The sequence below is a fragment of the Leuresthes tenuis genome, unplaced genomic scaffold, assembly GCF_036924035.1.
Source record: "Leuresthes tenuis unplaced genomic scaffold, fLeuTen1.0.hap1 SCAF_21, whole genome shotgun sequence".
Taxonomy (NCBI): domain Eukaryota; kingdom Metazoa; phylum Chordata; class Actinopteri; order Atheriniformes; family Atherinopsidae; genus Leuresthes; species Leuresthes tenuis.
In genome coordinates this window covers 12,664,990-12,685,055 of record NW_027325375.1, presented here as the reverse complement: position 1 = coordinate 12,685,055, position 20,066 = coordinate 12,664,990, and the positions used below count along the sequence as shown (strand labels likewise).

The following is a 20,066-nucleotide window of genomic DNA, read 5'->3' as shown; positions in this document are numbered from 1 at the left end:
CTTGTCACTGCCAGTGTGTACGTTTGGCCAAGGAAATGTGAGGGCGAGTACCACAAACATTAAAAAAATCTAAGTGCTCTGGAGTGAGCGACACAGCCAATAAAGTAGGCGCACATATTTTTTCACTTCTTCTCATAGTCATTGTCAGGCCCCAAAGAAATGTGTGATGTGCAGTGCAAATCAGTAGGTTGCATGAAATCAGAAAGGGGTGAAACTAACACTTTTGCTTCTTCCACTAGTTGTTGTGAAAAAGGAGAGCTGGGAAGTTTCCACTCATAAGCATATGTAAGTGCCGATGAATCAAACTGCACTGCTGTGAAAACTTTGTCAGGCTGTAACATAACCTTAACACCCTCTAGTGTAGAAGTTAAAATAATGCCTAATTTACACATGAGATCACAGCCCATCAGGTTAATGGGACACAACTCTGGAGGACAATCAAACTCCCCTGACGTCACTACTTTTTTTTTTTTTTTTTTTTTTTTTTTTTTTTTTCCCTTGTCCTGTTCAGCATTATGGCAGCAGAATTGTAGTCTGAATACCTTTGATGCCAAACAGATTTGCTTTGCCAAGGGAAGTTTTATAAATGTAAAGCTCCCCTTGATGCCCATTTATTTATTTCTGTTTACAATATATGACATGTAATAGAACTGAACCGGACCGGGGGACAAGGAAAGAAGAAGAGGAAAGAAGAGGAAACAGAACAAAAATAGAAACAAAAACCAGACAACCAGCTGCTACACCTGTAAAAAACAAAACAGACAACAATCCATGGCCTCTGAGGGGAATCCAGCCTTAGCGCCACCAGGAGCACCTGAAAGCAGACAAGCAGAGAAAAAACAAACACACAAACAAACAAAAACAAGCACAAGAAGCGGTAATCGCATACAACACAGCTGTGGAGAGATGACCTGAAACCACAGGATAACACATAAACTGCTTAGCGAGCATGCTACTGGGCTAATAAATGTGTGTGTGTGTGTGCGTGAGAACATGCAACACCCATGGCACAGGATCTACATGGTAACCGTGGTTAGTTATGAGTGTATAAGTGTACAGGGCCACAATCCACAGCCCCCCCCCCAGCAATCAGAAGCAGGCAGAGAGGGCCACAAGACCCAGGCCACCAGCAGCCCCCACGGAGCACAGAACCCACGAAGCCCACCGCAGGGACAACCACGCATCCACCCAGAAGACTGCAGAGGAAGCCCCCGGACAGAGCCCCCATAAGCATAGGGCAGAGGCCCTCAGAGAGCCAGGGGCAACAGCCCACCGACCCCGCCAGGTCCCAGCCGCCCAGACATGGGCCGTGCACTGGACCCGGGCCCCAGGAGCCCGAGCGCCCCCAAACCCCCCGGCAGAGGCCCCACCCAATACCCAGGAGGGCCAAGTGCCCCAGACAGCCACGCAGTGGGTCAGCGCCTGCCCCAGCGCCCCTGGCCAAGTGCCCTGGGAGTCAAGACGTGCCCACAGGTGGGTGAAGTCGCAAGCAGCGGGGAGAGGCAACTCCGCCCCCCCATCGGGAGAAGCACAGGCAGGCCAGGCGACAGCAAGTCCCAGATCCAGGCCCAATCATCACCACACACACTTTCACGTCCCATACATCCACACATCCTCCCTCCCCTGAGGCAGACATACAGTAAACGTGGTTTCCACTTAACTTTGGAGGACAATCAAACTCCCCTGACGTCACTACTGATGAACATAAGTTCCTATATTCTGAGAGAAATATCTTTGCTCTAGGACGGAAATAGCCTGAAAAACTTTACTACGTGAATCACAGTCGGCAAGCGTTGCTTCACTACACAGAGCAGGAAAAATGTGTGAGTGTGTTTGTGCTATCACCCATAAGTGGAGGCTCCGCTGTCGCGTGACGTCCAGAACCTGCCTCCCACCCTCAGTCAGCCTTTTGCCCAATTTCATCACTTTTTAGCTGTGGACAGTCCTTCTTCCAGTGTCCAGTCTGGCCACAGTAAAAACAAATATTCGGATCATAGCTCTGGCGTGGCCCATTTCGACCTCCTCTCCCACACGTCCACGTCTTCGACTTCGGCCTCGTCCTCTGTTTACACCAACTGCGTAATACATGGTCATGGTTGCCAAATGCAGCTCCTTTTCACACTTGTCCCTTTTGGTTGTCTTACGCGTCTCAACTTGGTTCTGAGCATGGCGAGCATATCGGCGAACGTCAGCCAAACGAGGACCCTCACACCATCCCACGTAAATGTTCTTTACTTCAGTGGCGACATCTATATAATATTGTCTGGGTCCCGTTAAAACATGTATTTTTCCCATCTAATTCCTTGTTTGCTTTAAAACAAGTATTCCCCATTTTCTATCCCTTCAGTAGCCAACCAGTTTGTATGGAGTACACTGGAGCAACTTGACTGATCAGTAAAACACTGCTTTTGTTGTCACCGCAAGGCTTCCCCCGTCGGTTGTTTCACTGAGACACTACTGAGTAACTACAACTCAACACAGTTTATACACATAACATTCATATACATACTAACAAACAAACAAACAATAATTTATCGCAATTTTCTCATCTCTGTTTGAACGTACACCCAGGTAAATATTCCTGTAGTCTTCTCATACCGACTATGGACCCATTCATTGTTTAACTTCACTGTTTTGCAAATCCTAATTGAATATTACACATTGACATTGAACTTTACTGGATAAGCAGGTCTTCATTGCATTCAGCAGCCTATATGTGAGCATCTATGTGTAAGCTGTTCTTCTTTGCATTTATCAGCAGCAAGCAATTCTTCACTGCACATGCATATGTAAATAGTAAAACAATTCCAATGTGATAGCGAAACCTTCTATATCACAGTGGTTTCTAAGATCTATTTTAAGTTCTTTGCCATCAGTGAGATGACATAGTTTACAAAGTGTGTCAAATTATCACTGAAGATCTTTTCAGGAATTTCAAATCTAGAAATGAGTTATTTTACGCGTGATTTTGCTACTGAGAGTGCATCTGCTTGTGCACATGGAAATATTTCAGACCATTTGGTAAAAACCTCTGTTGTCACTGAGCAGAATCGTTTCCCTTAACATTAATTTAGTTCAATGAAATCTACACAATAATGAAATAATGAAATCCAAACAAATATGTTGAAAAAGATACACTGGCTTAGGGAATTATCTTCGTTTTGGTCTTAGATTGCCCTGTGGAATGTATTTTGCACATATTTGACCTGCTAGACAAAACTTTATTCATTTATTTATTCTAAAAAAAAAATTCAATAATTAGTAAAACCATATGCTGTAAAAACCTTGTTCATTATTGCTTCCATCCCTCCTGTTGAGACATGACATGGTCCGTGGCTCAATACTGCAGCATATTTAAACAAATTCTTTGGCAGTATGGTTTTCCTTCCGGTCATTCATACGAGTCTATTGTAGATGGCAATTGAATAACATCTAATAATGCTAAAATATTTGTAGTTTATACATTTAGCTGTGGATGTCAACATACCTGTTTTTCCAATGCTGTGTTAACACATGTACAGTTGAGAAGGCATACTGACTGTCAGTGTAAACGTTAACAACCTTTTTGTTATTTAATTTACAAGCTTCAGTTAAAGCTACCAATTCGACTGCTTGAACAGAGTAATTTTTTGGTAGTGGTTGTTTTAAGAAAACTTCAGTTTCTGTTACTACTGCAAATCCTGTAGCATTTGTGCCATCAGGGTTTTTTGCTTGACCTGTTGAATAAATGTAGTTATTTCTGCATTTTCATAACGTATATCAGTTAAGTCTGGCCTGGGTAAAACACTGATGGTTATTTCTGACATGCAATCATGAGGCTTTCCATCTGTGGGGTAGGTAGCAGTGTGGATGGATTAAGTGTAGCACATCTCTCGACAACAAGGTGTGGCTGTGAAAGAAGAACTGTTATGTAGGAGAGATGTCTGGTAAAGATATTTTGTTAAGTAACCATATCACAGCCACTGCATGAGGTACCTTAAGTGTTAATGGGTGAAATAACACCATTATTGTTGATGCCTGCACTGCCAATGGCTTCTGGCCATTGATTCAAAAGTACGATCTCGTCCCTTTTTCCCCCTTTCAGTGGACACTGGCCCCTAATTACCGCAATTCAGCAGGGGGTCTTTCATTAGGAGTACTGGACTCCCCCGTGCACGGTTTCAGCTCCGACCCTGGAAAGCGGAAAAAACGTTGAGATCTGGTTTGAGAACCCAATTGTTGAGAAAAGTCTCTCAATGAGACTCAGAGTTGCTGGAGTCAGTTAATGCAAATGTTTAATCTTGCAGCAAGTTCAAGAATGTGTGTGTGTATGGGTGTATGTGTGTGAACGTGTGTGAGTTTGTGTGTGTGAGAGTTTAAAGAACCTGTTATCCACAGGCAGGTCTTAACTAGTATGGCACAGGTCCAGCCTGTCTCATCTTTTTTGGAAGGTCCAGCGCTCGGCCGTAACCCTTCTGTCTGTTTGGACTCTCACATACATTCGGTTAATCATAGAAAAATGAGAACAAAACTTTTTAGCCCCTTAAATTCATAAAACAGACATGGTGCAGTTATTTCCATTCTAGAAAATAAGAGTAATCACCACCATTCCTATAAATTCTGGATATTCTAACAATCTGAATCTTTTTTAAATGTTCGATGAAGCCCTTTGCTGTTCTGTTTAGAGACTCAGCTGATCATAAACCAAGTTTTGCTCTTGAACCAAGCTTCTAAACTCTTCACCTTTTTCATTTCTCAGTTAGTATTCACTTTAAAACTGATTAAAAGAAAAATTAAATGAATGCCTATCAACAAATGTGGGATCTAAACTCTAGTGCTTTCTCTAAAATAATTTCTTTTCTCAATTCAGAAATGTGTGTGTGTAAGTCACAACACCCGTGACACCAAAACGGCTTTCTTTTCTCTCTTTTCTCTACACTCTGCACTGTGAGCACACACACCAAATCAGAAAGGACTGTGGGGACACAAAACCGCTCTCTCTCTTTTTTTTTTGATTGTGTGCCAGGGCGTTGTCTCACGTATTAGATTATGCTTAAGATACGAATGGGTTTATCAGTCACATCAGAATCCATACATACTGATCCTCCAATAATAAAATGGTCGGATCTTATCAAACACACTTTGTTTCTTGTGACAAGTCAGCGAAACAGCGTATACACGTCAAGACACTGAATCAAGTTTGCCACAAGAACTCATAAGTTTGCCAGTATTGCTCTGCCGTCAGCAATCATACACCCATTTTATTTTCATGAGACATGTGCAGGCACCTGTTCATCTACTGTTCTATCACTATGAATTAGTTTATCTATTATCAATAAGGATACTTCTACAACTACTATCAAAGTATGTCCGGACTTCTTATGTTGTCAGTTGCTATATATGAATAAGTGGGTTGCTACTGAAAAGCATTAAGCATGTCACACAGCCCAAACATATAACATTTCAGGACACACCACACAGTTAACAACCACAGTGAAGCGTGTCAAAGCCCAAACATGTAACATTCAACAGGACACTTACACAACACATTCAAATCAAACAGTCAGACAACATACAAGAACATATACCCCAGCCGGCATTGCTCCCTGCCTATTTTCCTACAACTCACTATGTGTGCGCACACCTTTATTCACAAACTCTTCAACTTATACTCTTTTACCGAAGCTGCTACAGCTCGATAAGCCAAATACCCTTAGATCCTATTTCGGTGAATTTGACATCTGCCTTGTATGTAACAGATTAGCGGTTTAGCAGTTTTAATTTAGTTTGAGTGAAGGAATTCATTTTATAGCAAAATCCGAAATCGTGAAACACTCATGAAAGTAAGCTTATTCTCGGATTCCTTAAACTTTAGATTTGCTCTTTCTTTTACTGCAAAGTACAACGTTGAGCAGCACTAATGAGTTGTTTCTATTTTTGGCAGGCTTTACCTTTGCGGATGAAGCCCTTTCTGTCTGTGCAAAAGAAATCTTGTTACTGTGCAGAGTGACTTCTCTGAGTAGAGTCGCCTTACTTGTTGCGACTGTGCTGATGTTCGAAGCTGGAGTGCAAAGTTGTTGCTTGAATGGTGCTCACTGGAGCGTGTGGTAGTGTAAAGTTATACCATTTAAAAGGGCTGAAGAGTGCTCAGTGCAGCGGGTGGGCGGAGGTGCAAAGTGACACTATGGCCATAAAAAGAACACCGCTACAAGTGCGCATTGTGCCAGGAAGGGCCCTCGGACGTGAACCAGTGGACAGTTATCGCTTCTCGGCCTTTTGGCTAAGATCAAGTGTAACATCTGTTCTTATCAGTTTAATGTCTGATATGTCCTCTATGCGAGGACTACATATTAAATGGATTTTTATCAATAGGAGTTGAAAAAGGAGCTTGCTCCGTTCACTCCAAGCATCGACCCGGTACTGCAGTGCAGCTGGGAACGGTGCGCTCTCCTCTGCTCTTGTGAAAAAGCAAACAGCGGTGCAGGATGGAAGTTTCAGGGAGCCTAAGATGAAACTTTCTTTTAATCTGCTGAGAAAAGAGAGTGAATGCGAAGCAGACTTTAACACGGCTCTGGGAGCGAGCCGAGTGTGGGCTAACCGGGAGAATTGCTTGAAAGAAACGCGACACCGAATGAGCAGTCAGAACAAAGCCTCAATACGGTGTTCCCGTGTTGTTTGTGGCTGCCTTGTCTTTTGCACAGAGTAAAAGACAAGGCAGCCATCGAATAGGGCCCGATTGTTCCTACTTGGTCAGCCGAGGAGCAAGGGGGGGGAGCAAGCGTCTCAACCAAGCAAAGCTCACCATGGGGAAGGTGGCTATGCCAACTAGCCTGATGCCCTGCTCCCGCAGTGATGGATAATCGTACACTGGTTTCTCTTCATAATGTACAAGTCTTTCGCCTTTTTACTAAAGACTTCCGTGGAGAGCAGCACTAATGAATTGTTTCTATTTTTGGCAGGCTTTACCTTTGCGGGAGAAGCCCTTTCTGTCTGTGCAAAAGAAATCTTGTTACTGTGCAGAGTGACTTCTCTGAGTAGAGTCGCCTTACTTGTTGCGACTGTGCCGATATTGCTTGAATGGTGCTCGCTGGAGCGTGCGGTAGTGTAAAGTTATACCATTTAAAAGGGTTGAAGAGTGCTCAGTGCAGCGGGTGGGCGGAGGTGCAAAGTGACACTATGGCCATAAAACGAACACCGCTACAAGTGCGCATTGTGCCAGGAAGGGCCCTCGGACGTGAACCAGTGGACAGATATCGCTTCTCGGCCTTTTGGCTAAGATCAAGTGTAGTATCTGTACTTATCAGTTTAATATGTGATATGTCTATGCGAGGACTACATATTAAATGGATTTTTATCAATAGGAGTTGAAAAAGGAGCTTGCTCCGTTCACTCCAAGCATCAACCCGGTACTGCAGTGCCGCTGGGAACGGTGCGCTCTCCTCTGCTCTTGTGAAAAAGCAAACAGCGGTGCAGGATGGAAGTTTCTTTTAATCTGCTGAGAAAAGAGAGTGAATGCGAAGCAGACTTTAACACGGCTCTGGGAGCAAGCCGAGTGCGGGCTAACCAGGAGAATTGCTTGAAAGAAACGCGACACCGAATGAGCGGTCAGAACAAAGCCTCAATACGGTGTTCCTGTGGTGTTTTTATAAAATGCGGTTTAAAAAAAGGTGTGAATGCCCCATAGAAAACTAAAAGGTGGAGCGGAAGTGTTCGGCTGCAAGAAGGTGTGAATGTCCGACTATATTTGGTGAAAAGCAGGTGAAGCAAGGTCTGAATGCCCAACCTTACATCATCAAAAGCGAGATCAGAGGTTTTTGGCTGCAAGAAAACGGGTAAGGTGTGAATGACCGACTAAATATCAACAAAAGTGGGGGCGGAGGTCTTCGGATGCAAGTGGGTGTGAATATCCCACCATACAAGTATGGTGGAGAGGAAGCTGTGAATGGCCGACCATAGTTTGCAAAAAGCGGGTGAGAAAAGGTGCGAATGTCCAACCATACATGATCAAAACAGGGAGCGGAGGTGTTTGGCTGCGACAAGGTGTGAATGTCCACCCATAATTAATGAAAAGCGGGCAACAAGTAGGTTCGAATGCCCAACCATACATCATCAAAAGCAGGAGTGGATGTGTTCGGCTACAAGAAGGTTTGAATGTCCGAGCATAGTTTGTAAAAAGCGGGTAAGAAAAGGTTCGAATGCCCGAACATACACCATCAAAAGAGGGAGCGGAGGTGTTCCGCTGTAAGACGGTGTGAATGTCCAACCATAGTTGGTAAAAAGTGGGTATGAAAAGGTTCGAATGCCCAAATTCGGCTGCAAAAAACTGTGTTCGGCTGCAAAAAGGTGTGAATGTTCGACTAAATTTTGTAAAAAGTGGGTAAGACAAGGTGCGAATGCCTGACAATGTATGATCAAAAGCGGTAGCGGAGGTGTTCAGCTGCAAGAAGGTCTAAATGTCCATTTTTAATTGCTAGAAAACATGAAAGAAAATTTTCGAAAATCAATCCGCACATGATCATAAGTGGGAGAGGTGTTCAGCTGCAAGAAGGTGTGAATGTCCTACCACAATTGCTGAAAAATGTGTTAGAAACGGTAAGAATGCCGGACCATACATCATCAAAAGCTAGAGAGGTGGTGTTCGGCTGCAAGTAGGTGTGAATGTCTGACTAAAGTTCAAATATATTAACAAAAGCGGGAGGAGAGGTCTTCGGATGAGTGGTTGAGAATTTCCAACCATAATCTATAAAATGCGGTGAAAAAAAAGTGTGATAGATACCTAAAAGGTGGAGCGGAAGTGTTCGGCTGCAAGAAGGTGTGAATGTTATATATATAGTTGGTGAAAAGCAGGAAAAGCAAGGTCTGAATGCCCAATCTTACATCATCAAAAGCGAGATCAGAGGTGTTTGGCGGCAAGAAAACGGGTAAGGTGTGAATGACCGACTAAATATCAACAAAAGTGGGGGCGGAGGTCTTCGGATGCAAGTGGGTGTGAATATCCCACCATACAAGTATGGTGGAGAGGAAGCTGTGAATGGCCGACCATAGTTTGCAAAAAGCGGGTGAGAAAAGGTGCGAATGTCCAACCATACATGATCAAAACAGGGAGCGGAGGTGTTTGGCTGCGACAAGGTGTGAATGTCCACCCATAATTAATGAAAAGCGGGCAACAAGTAGGTTCGAATGCCCAACCATACATCAACAAAAGCAGGAGTGGATGTGTTTGGCTACAAGAAGGTTTGAATGTCCGAGCATAGTTTGTAAAAAGCGGGTAAGAAAAGGTGCGAATGCCCGACAACGTATGATCAAAAGAGGGAGTGGAGGTTTTCGGCTACAAGAAGGTTTGAATGTACGACCATAGTTTGTAAAAAGTGGGTAATAAAAGGTGCGAATGCCCGAACATACACCATCAAAAGAGGGAGCGGAGGTGTTCTGCTGAAAGACGGTGTGAATGTCCGACCATAGTTGGTAAAAAGCGGGTAAGAAAAGGTTCGAATGCCCGAATATATACCATCAAAAGCGGAAGCGGAGGTGTTCGGCTGTAAGAAGTTGTGAACGTCCGACCAAAGTTTGTAAAAAGCAGTTAAGAAAAGGTGCGAATATCCAACCAAACATAATCAAAAGTGGGAGCAGAGCTGTTCGACTGCAAGTAGGTGTGAATGTCCACCCATAATTCCTGAAAAATGGGTAAGAAAAGGTGCGAATGCCCAACCATACATCATCAAAAGAAGAAGTGGATGTGTTCTGCTACAAGAAGGTTTGAATGTCCGACCATAGTTTGTGAAAAGTGGGTAAGAAAAAGTTTGAATGCCCGAACATACACCATCAAAAGAGGGAGCGGAGGTGTTCCGCTGTAAGACGGTGTGAATGTCCGACCATAATTGGTAAAAAGCGGGTAAGAAAAGGTTAAAATACCCGACTGTACACAATCAATAGCGGGAGCGGAGTTGTTCAGCTACAAGAAAGTGTGAAAGTCCGACCATGGTTTGTAAAACGCGGGTAAGACAAGGTGCGAATGCCCGACAATGTATGATCAAAAGAGGGAGCGGAGGTGTTCGGCTGCAAGGTCTGAATTTCCAACCATAATTTGTAAACACCGTTGAAGAAAAGCCTCGAAAGCCCGACTATACACCATCAAAAGCGGGAGCAGAGGTGTTCAGCTGCACACAATCAGGTTTTTGCAAATTATGATCTGACATTCACACATGCTTTTGATGATGTATGGTTGGGCATTCGCACCTTTTTTTACCCATTTTTCAGGAATTATGGGTGGACATTCACACCTTCTTGCAGCTGAACACCTCCTCTCCCGCATATGATCATGTGCGGTTTGATATTCGAAAATTTTCTTTCATTTTTTCTAGCAATTATTGATGGACATTCAGACCTTCTTGCAGCTGAACCCCTCTGCTGCCGCTTTTGATGGTGTATAGTCGGGCTTTCGAGCCTTTTCTTCCCCGGTTTTTACAAATTATGGTTGGAAATTCAGACCTTCTTTTAGCCGAAAACCTCCGCTCCCTCTTTTGATCATACATTGTCGGGCATTCGCACCTTTTCTTACCCGCTATTTACAAAAAATGGTCGGCCATTCACACCTTCTTGTAGCCGAACACATTCGCTCCCGCTATTGATTGTGTACAGTCGGGTATTTTAACCAACTACGGTCGGACATTCACACCTTCTTATGGCGGAACACCTCCGCTCCCTCTTTTGATGGTGTATGTTCGGGCATTCGAACCTTTTCTTACCCGCTTTTTACAAACTATGCTCGGACATTCAAACCTTCTTGTAGCCGAACACATCCAGTCCTGCTTTTGATGATGTATGGTTGGGCATTCGCACCTTTTTTTTTACCCATTTTTGAGGAATTATGGGTGGACATTCACACCTTCTTGCAGCTGAACACCTCCTCTCCCACTTATGATCATGTGCGGTTGGATATTCGAAAAATTTTTTTCATGTTTTCTAGCAATTAGTGATGGACATTCAGACCTTCTTGCAGCTGAACACCTCCGCTCCCGCTTTTGATGGTGTATAGTTGGGCTTCCGAGCCTTTTCTTCCCCGGTTTTTACAAATTATGGTTGGACATTTAGACCTTCTTGCAGCCGAAAACGTCTGTTCCCTCTTTTGATCATACATTGTCGGGCATTTGCACCTTTTCTTACCCGCTTTTTACCAATTATGGTCGGATATTCACACCTTCTTACAGCGGTAAACCTCCGCTCCCTTTTTTGATCATTTATGGTCTGGCAATACTACCTTTTCTTACCCGTTTTTGAGTAATTATGGCTGGACATTCACACCTTCTTGCAGCGAAACACCTCCGCTCCCTCTTTTGATTGTGTATGTACGGGCATTCGAACCTTTTCTTACCCGCCTTTTACAAACTATGGTCGGACATTCAAACCTTCTTGTGGCCGAACACATCCACTTCTGCTTTTGATGATGTATAGTTGGGCATTCACACCTTTTCTTACCCATTTTTCAGTAATTATTGGTGGATTTTCACACCTTCTTGTAGCCGAACAACTCCGCTTCCGCTATTGATTGTGTACAGTCGGGTTTTTTAACCTTTTCTTACCCGCTTTTTACCAACTATGGTCGGACATTCGCAGCATCTTACAGCGGAACACCTCCGCTCCCTCTTTTGATGGTGTATGTTCGGGCATTCGAACTTTTTCTTACCCACTTTTCACAAACTATGGTCGGACATTCAAACCTTCTTGTGGCCGAACACATCCACTTCTGCTTTTGATGATGTATAGTTGGGCATTCACACCTTTTCTTACCCATTTTTCAGTAATTATTGGTGGACTTTCACACCTTCTTGTAGCCCAACAACTCCGCTTCCGCTATTGATTGTGTACAGTCGGGTTTTTTTAATCTTTTATTACCCGCTTTTTACCAACTATGGTCGGACATTCGCAGCATCTTACAGCGGAACACCTCCGCTCCCTCTTTTGATGGTGTATGTTCGGGCATTCGAACTTTTTCTTACCCACTTTTTACAAACTATGGTCGGACATTCAAACCTTCTTGTAGCAGAACACATCCACTTCTTCTTTTGATGATGTATGGTTGGGCATTCGCACCTTTTCTTACCCATTTTTGAGGAATTATGGGTGGACATTCACATCTTCTTGCAGCTGAACACCTCTTCTCCCACTTATGATCATGTGCGGTTGGATATTCGAAAATTTTTTTTCATGTTTTCTAGCAATTATTGATGGACATTCAGACCTTCTTGCAGCTGAACACCTCCGCTCCCGCTTTTGATGGTGTATAGTTGGGCTTCGGAGCATTTTCTTCCCCGGTTTTTACAAATTATGATTGGACATTTAGACCTTCTTGCAGCCGAAAACCTCCGCTCCCTCTTTTGATCATACATTGTCGGGCATTTGCACCTTTTCTTACCCGCTTTTTACCAATTATGGTCGGATATTCACACCTTACAGCGGAAAACCTCCGCTCCCTTTTTTGATCATTTATGGTCTGGCAATACTACCTTTTCTTACCCGTTTTTGAGTAATTATGGCTGGACATTCACAGCTTCTTGCAGCCGAACACCTCTTCTCCCGCTTTTGATGATGAATGGTCCGGCATTCTTACCTTTTCTAACGCATTTTTCAGCAATTATTGTCGGTCATTCACACCTTTCTCATCACTTTTTTGCAAATTATGATCTGACATTCACACCTACTTGCAGCCGAACACCTCGGCTTCCGCTTTTGATGGTGTATATTTTGGTATTCGAACCTTTTCTTACCCGCTTTTTACCAACTATGGTCGGACATTCACACCTTCTTACAGCGGAACACCTCCGCTCCCTCTTTTGATGGTGTATGTTCTGGCATTCGAACCTTTTCTTACCCACTTTTTACAAACTATGCTCGGACATTCACACCTTCTTGCAGCGAAACACCTCCGCTCCCTCTTTTGATTGTGTATGTACGGGCATTCGAACCTTTTCTTACCCGCCTTTTACAAACTATGGTCGGACATTCAAACCTTCTTGTGGCCGAACACATCCACTTCTGCTTTTGATGATGTATAGTTGGGCATTCACACCTTTTCTTACCCATTTTTCAGTAATTATTGGTGGACTTTCACACCTTCTTGTAGCCGAACAACTCCGCTTCCGCTATTGATTGTGTACAGTCGGGTTTTTTAACCTTTTTTTACCCGCTTTTTACCAACTATGGTCGGACATTCGCAGCATCTTACAGCGGAACACCTCCGCTCCCTCTTTTGATGGTGTATGTTCGGGCATTCGAACTTTTTCTTACCCACTTTTTACAAACTATGGTCGGACATTCAAACCTTCTTGTAGCAGAACACATCCACTTCTTCTTTTGATGATGTATGGTTGGGCATTCGCACCTTTTCTTACCCATTTTTCAGGAATTATGGGTGGACATTCACACCTACTTGCAGTCGAACAGCTCTGCTCCCACTTTTGATTATGTTTGGTTGGATATTCGAACCTTTTCTTAACTGCTTTTTACAAACTTTGGTCGGACATTCACAACTTCTTACAGCCGAACACCTCCGCTTCCGTTTTGATGGTATATATTCGGGCATTCGAACCTTTTCTTACCCGCTTTTTACCAACTATGGTCGGACATTCACACCGTCTTTCAGCGGAACACCTCCGCTCCCTCTTTTGATGGTGTATGTTCGGGCATTCGAACCTTTTCTTACCCGCTTTTTACAAACTATGCTCGGACATTCAAACCTTCTTGTAGCCGAACACATCCACTCCTGCTTTTAATGATGTATGGTTGGGCATTCGAACCTACTTGTTGCCCGCTTTTCATTAATTATGGGTGGACATTCACACCTTGTCGCAGCAAAACACCTCCGCTCCCTGTTTTGATCATGTATGGTTGGACATTCGCACCTTTTCTCACCCGCTTTTTGCAAACTATGGTCGGCCATTCACAGCTTCCTCTCCACCATACTTTTATGGTGGGATATTCATACCCACTTGCATCCGAAGACCTCCGCCCCCACTTTTGTTGATATTTAGCCGATCATTCGCACCTTACCCGCTTTTGGCAAACTATGGCCTTCTTGCAGCCAAAAACCTCTTATCTCGCTTTTGATGATGTAAGGTTGGGCATTCAGACCTTGCTTCACCTGCTTTTCACCAAATATAGTCGGACATTCACACCTTCTTGCAGCCGAACACTTCCGCTCCACCTTTTAGTTTTCTATGGGGCATTCACACCTTTTTTTACACCGCATTTTATAAAAACACCACAAGAACACCGTATTGAGATTTTGTTCTGACCGCTCATTCGGTGTCGCGTATCTTTCAAGCAATTCTCCTGGTTAGCCCGCACTCGGCTCGCTACCAGAGCCATGTTAAAGTCTGCTTCGCATTCACTCTCTTTTCTCAGCAGATTAAAAGAAACTTCCATCCTGCACCGCTGTTTGCTTTTTCACAAGAGCAGAGGAGAGCGCACCGTTCCTTTTTCAAATCCTATTGATAAAAATCCATTTAATATGTAGTCCTTGCATAGACATATCACATATTAAACTGATAAGTACAGATACTACACTTGATCTTAGCCAAAAGGCCGAGAAGCTATATCTGTCCACTGGTTCACGTCCGAGGGCCCTTCCTGGCACAATGCGCACTTGTAGCGGTGTTCGTTTTATGGCCATAGTGTCACTTTGCACCTCCACCCACCCGCTGCACTGAGCACTCTTCAACCCTTTTAAATGGTATAACTTTACACTACCGCACGCTCCAGCGAGCACCATTCAAGCAACATCGGCACAGTCGCAACAAGTAAGGCGACTCTACTCAGAGAAGTCACTCTGCACAGTAACAAGATTTCTTTTGCACAGACAGAAAGGGCTTCACCCGCAAAGGTAAAGCCTGCCAAAAATAGAAACAATTCATTAGTGCTGCTCTCCACGGAAGTCTTTAGTAAAAGGCGAAAGACTTGTACATTATGAAGAGAAACCAGTGTACGATTATCCATCACTGCGGGAGCAGGGCATCAGGCTAGTTGGCATAGCCACCTTCCCCATGGTGAGCTTTGCTTGGTTGAGACGCTTGCTCCCCCCCTTGCTCCTCGGCTGACCAAGTAGGAACAATCGGGCCCTATTCGATGGCTGCCTTGTCTTTTACTCTGTGCAAAAGACAAGGCAGCCACAAACAACACAGGAACACCGTATTGAGGCTTTGTTCTGACTGCTCATTCGGTGTCGCGTTTCTTTCAAGCAATTGTCCCGGTTAGCCCGCACTCGGCTCGCTCCCAGAGCCGTGTTAAAGTCTGCTTCGCATTCACTCTCTTTTCTCAGCAGATTAAAAGAAAGTTTCATCTTAGGCTCCCTGAAACTTCCATCCTGCACCGCTGTTTGCTTTTTCACAAGAGCAGAGGAGAGCGCACCGTTCCCAGCTGCACTGCAGTACCGGGTCGATGCTTGGAGTGAACGGAGCAAGCTCCTTTTTCAACTCCTATTGATAAAAATCCATTTAATATGTAGTCCTCGCATAGAGGACATATCAGACATTAACCTGATAAGAACAGATACTACACTTGATCTTAGCCAAAAGGCCGAGAAGCGATAACTGTCCACTGGTTCACGTCCGAGGGCCCTTCCTGGCACAATGCGCACTTGTAGCGGTGTTCTTTTTATGGCCATAGTGTCACTTTGCACCTCCGCCCACCCGCTGCACTGAGCACTCTTCAGCCCTTTTAAATGGTATAACTTTACACTACCACACGCTCCAGCGAGCACCATTCAAGCAACAACTTTGCACTCCAGCTTCGAACATCGGCACAGTAGCAACAAGTAAGGCGACTCTACTCAGAGAAGTCACTCTGCACAGTAACAAGATTTCTTTTGCACAGACAGAAAGGGCTTCATCCGCAAAGGTAAAGCCTGCCAAAAATAGAAACAACTCATTAGTGCTGCTCAACGTTGTACTTTGCAGTAAAAGAAAGAGCAAATCTAAAGTTTCAGGAATCCGAGAATAAGCTTACTTTCATGAGTTCTTCACGATTTCGGATTTTGCTATAAAATGAATTCCTTCACTCAAACTAAATTAAAACTGCTAAACCGCTAATCTGTTACATACAAGGCAGATGTCAAATTCACCGAAATAGGATCTAAGGGTATTTGGCCAATCGAGCTGTAGCAGCTTCGGTAAAAGAGTATAAGTTGAAGAGTTTGTGAATAAAGGTGTGCGCACACATAGTGAGTTGTAGGAAAATAGGCAGGGAGCAATGCCGGCTGGGGTATATGTTCTTGTATGTTGTCTGACTGTTTGATTTGAATGTGTTGTGTAAGTGTCCTGTTGAATGTTACATGTTTGGGCTTTGACACGCTTCACTGTGGTTGTTAACTGTGTGGTGTGTCCTGAAATGTTATATGTTTGGGCTGTGTGACATGCTTAATGCTTTTCAGTAGCAACCCACTTATTCATATATAGCAACTGACAACATAAGAAGTCCGGACATACTTTGATAGTAGTTGTAGAAGTATCCTTATTGATAATAGATAAACTAATTCATAGTGATAGAACAGTAGATGAACAGGTGCCTGCACATGTCTCATGAAAATAAAATGGGTGTATGATTGCTGACGGCAGAGCAATACTGCCAAACTTATGAGTTCTTGTGGCAAACTTGATTCAGTGTCTTGACGTGTATACGCTGTTTCGCTAACTTGTCACAAGAAACAAAGTGTGTTTGATAAGATCCGACCATTTTATTACGGGAGGATCAGTATGTATGGATTCTGATGTGACTGATAAACCCATTCGTATCTTAAGCATAATCTAATACGTGAGACAACGCCCTGGCACACATTATGGACTGTCCCCACAGTCCATAATGTAGAAAAGAGAGAAAAAAGCCTTTCTGATTTGGTGTGTGTGCTCACAGTGCAGAGTGTAGAGAAAAGCCGTTTTGGTGTCACGGGTGTTGTGACTTACACACACACATTTCTGAATTGAGAAAGGAAATTATTTTAGAGAAAGCACTAGAGTTTAGATCCCACATTTGTTGATAGGCATTCATTTAATTTTTCTTTTAATCAGTTTTAAAGTGAATACTAACTGAGAAATGAAAAAGGTGAAGAGTTTAGAAGCTTGGTTCAAGAGCAAAACTTGGTTTATGATCAGCTGAGTCTCTAAACAGAACAGCAAAGGGCTTCATCGAACATTTAAAAAAGATTCAGATTGTTAGAATATCCAGAATTTATAGGAATGGTGGTGATTACTCTTATTTTCTAGAATGGAAATAACTGCACCATGTCTGTTTTATGAATTTAAGGGGCTAAAAAGTTTTGTTCTCGTTTTTCTATGATTAACCGAATGTATGTGAGAGTCCAAACAGACAGAAGGGTTACGGCCGAGCGCTGGACCTTCCAAAAAAGATGAGACAGGCTGGACCTGTGCCATACTAGTTAAGACCTGCCTGTGGATAACAGGTTCTTTAAACTCTCACACACACAAACTCACACACGTTCGCACACATACACCCATACACACACACATTCTTGAACTTGCTGCAAGATTAAACATTTGCATTAACTGACTCCAGCAACTCTGAGTCTCATTGAGAGACTTTTCTCAACAATTGGGTCCTCAAACCAGATCTCAACGTTTTTTCCGCTTTCCAGGGTCGGAGCTGAAACCGTGCACGGGGGAGTCCAGTACTCCTAATGAAAGACCCCCTGCTGAATTGCGGTAATTAGGGGCCAGTGTCCACTGAAAGGGGGAAAAAGGGACGAGATCGTACTTTTGAATCAATGGCCAGAAGCCATTGGCAGTGCAGGCATCAACAATAATGGTGTTATTTCACCCATTAACACTTAAGGTACCTCATGCAGTGGCTGTGATATGGTTACTTAACAAAATATCTTTACCAGACATCTCTCCTACATAACAGTTCTTCTTTCACAGCCACACCTTGTTGTCGAGAGATGTGCTACACTTAATCCATTCACACTGCTACCTACCCCACAGATGGAAAGCCTCATGATTGCATGTCAGAAATAACCATCAGTGTTTTACCCAGGCCAGACTTAACTGACATACGTTATGAAAATGCAGAAATAACTATATTTATTCAACAGGTCAAGCAAAAAACCCTGATGGCACAAATGCTACAGGATTTGCAGTAGTAACAGAAACTGAAGTTTTCTTAAAACAACCACTACCAAAAAATTACTCTGTTCAAGCAGTCGAATTGGTAGCTTTAACTGAAGCTTGTAAATTAAATAACAAAAAGGTTGTTAACGTTTACACTGACAGTCAGTATGCCTTCTCAACTGTACATGTGTTAACACAGCATTGGAAAAACAGGTATGTTGACATCCACAGCTAAATGTATAAACTACAAATATTTTAGCATTATTAGATGTTATTCAATTGCCATCTACAATAGACTCGTATGAATGACCGGAAGGAAAACCATACTGCCAAAGAATTTGTTTAAATATGCTGCAGTATTGAGCCACGGACCATGTCATGTCTCAACAGGAGGGATGGAAGCAATAATGAACAAGGTTTTTACAGCATATGGTTTTACTAATTATTGAATTTTTTTTTTTAGAATAAATAAATTAATAAAGTTTTGTCTAGCAGGTCAAATATGTGCAAAATACATTCCACAGGGCAATCTAAGACCAAAACGAAGATAATTCCCTAAGCCAGTGTATCTTTTTCAACATATTTGTTTGGATTTCATTATTTCATTATTGTGTAGATTTCATTGAACTAAATTAATGTTAAGGGAAACGATTCTGCTCAGTGACAACAGAGGTTTTTACCAAATGGTCTGAAATATTTCCATGTGCACAAGCAGATGCACTCTCAGTAGCAAAATCACGCGTAAAATAACTCATTTCTAGATTTGAAATTCCTGAAAAGATCTTCAGTGATAATTTGACACACTTTGTAAACTATGTCATCTCACTGATGGCAAAGAACTTAAAATAGATCTTAGAAACCACTGTGATATAGAAGGTTTCGCTAACACATTGGAATTGTTTTACTATTTACATATGCATGTGCAGTGAAGAATTGCTTGCTGCTGATAAATGCAAAGAAGAACAGCTTACACATAGATGCTCACATATAGGCTGCTGAATGCAATGAAGACCTGCTTATCCAGTAAAGTTCAATGTCAATGTGTAATATTCAATTAGGATTTGCAAAACAGTGAAGTTAAACAATGAATGGGTCCATAGTCGGTATGAGAAGACTACAGGAATATTTACCTGGGTGTACGTTCAAACAGAGATGAGAAAATTGCGATAAATTATTGTTTGTTTGTTTGTTAGTATGTATATGAATGTTATGTGTATAAACTGTGTTGAGTTGTAGTTACTCAGTAGTGTCTCAGTGAAACAACCGACGGGGGAAGCCTTGCGGTGACAACAAAAGCAGTGTTTTACTGATCAGTCAAGTTGCTCCAGTGTACTCCATACAAACTGGTTGGCTACTGAAGGGATAGAAAATGGGGAATACTCTTTTTAAAGCAAACAAGGAATTAGATGGGAAAAATACATGTTTTAACGGGACCCAGACAATATTATATAGATGTCGCCACTGAAGTAAAGAACATTTACGTGGGATGGTGTGAGGGTCCTCGTTTGGCTGACGTTCGCCGATATGCTCGCCATGCTCAGAACCAAGTTGAGACGCGTAAGACAACCAAAAGGGACAAGTGTGAAAAGGAGCTGCATTTGGCAACCATGACCATGTATTACGCAGTTGGTGTAAACAGAGGACGAGGCCGAAGTCGAAGACGTGGACGTGTGGGAGAGGAGGTCGAAATGGGCCACGCCAGAGCTATGATCCGAATATTTGTTTTTACTGTGGCCAGACTGGACACTGGAAGAAGGACTGTCCACAGCTAAAAAGTGATGAAATTGGGCAAAAGGCTGACTGAGGGTGGGAGGCAGGTTCTGGACGTCACGCGGCAGCGGAGCCTCCACTAATGGGTGATAGCACAAACACACTCACACATTCTTCCTGCTCTGTGTAGTGAAGCAACGCTTGCCGACTGTGATTCACGTAGTAAAGTTTTGCATGCTATTTCCGTCCTAGAGCAAAGATATT

The 20,066-nt window shown here is 43.1% G+C and overlaps 6 non-coding genes across 6 annotated transcripts; 3 read left to right on the top strand and 3 right to left on the bottom strand.

The window, feature by feature from the left end:
* The first annotated feature begins 6,239 nt into the window (after window positions 1-6,239).
* Window positions 6,240-6,430, top strand: LOC140280629 (U2 spliceosomal RNA). The gene has a single exon (XR_011909568.1). It is a non-coding gene; the product is annotated as a U2 spliceosomal RNA (small nuclear RNA).
* A 411-nt stretch (window positions 6,431-6,841) lies between these two features.
* On the top strand, window positions 6,842-6,956 carry LOC140280766 (U5 spliceosomal RNA). The gene has a single exon (XR_011909693.1). It is a non-coding gene; the product is annotated as a U5 spliceosomal RNA (small nuclear RNA).
* Window positions 6,957-7,231: 275 nt separating this feature from the next.
* LOC140280464 (U2 spliceosomal RNA) lies at window positions 7,232-7,419 on the top strand. Its single transcript, XR_011909430.1, has one exon. It is a non-coding gene; the product is annotated as a U2 spliceosomal RNA (small nuclear RNA).
* Window positions 7,420-14,385: 6,966 nt separating this feature from the next.
* LOC140280553 (U2 spliceosomal RNA) lies at window positions 14,386-14,571 on the bottom strand. Its single transcript, XR_011909506.1, has one exon. It is a non-coding gene; the product is annotated as a U2 spliceosomal RNA (small nuclear RNA).
* A 275-nt stretch (window positions 14,572-14,846) lies between these two features.
* LOC140280729 (U5 spliceosomal RNA) lies at window positions 14,847-14,960 on the bottom strand. Its single transcript, XR_011909660.1, has one exon. It is a non-coding gene; the product is annotated as a U5 spliceosomal RNA (small nuclear RNA).
* A 410-nt stretch (window positions 14,961-15,370) lies between these two features.
* Window positions 15,371-15,561, bottom strand: LOC140280483 (U2 spliceosomal RNA). Its single transcript, XR_011909446.1, has one exon. It is a non-coding gene; the product is annotated as a U2 spliceosomal RNA (small nuclear RNA).
* Window positions 15,562-20,066: the final 4,505 nt, after the last annotated feature.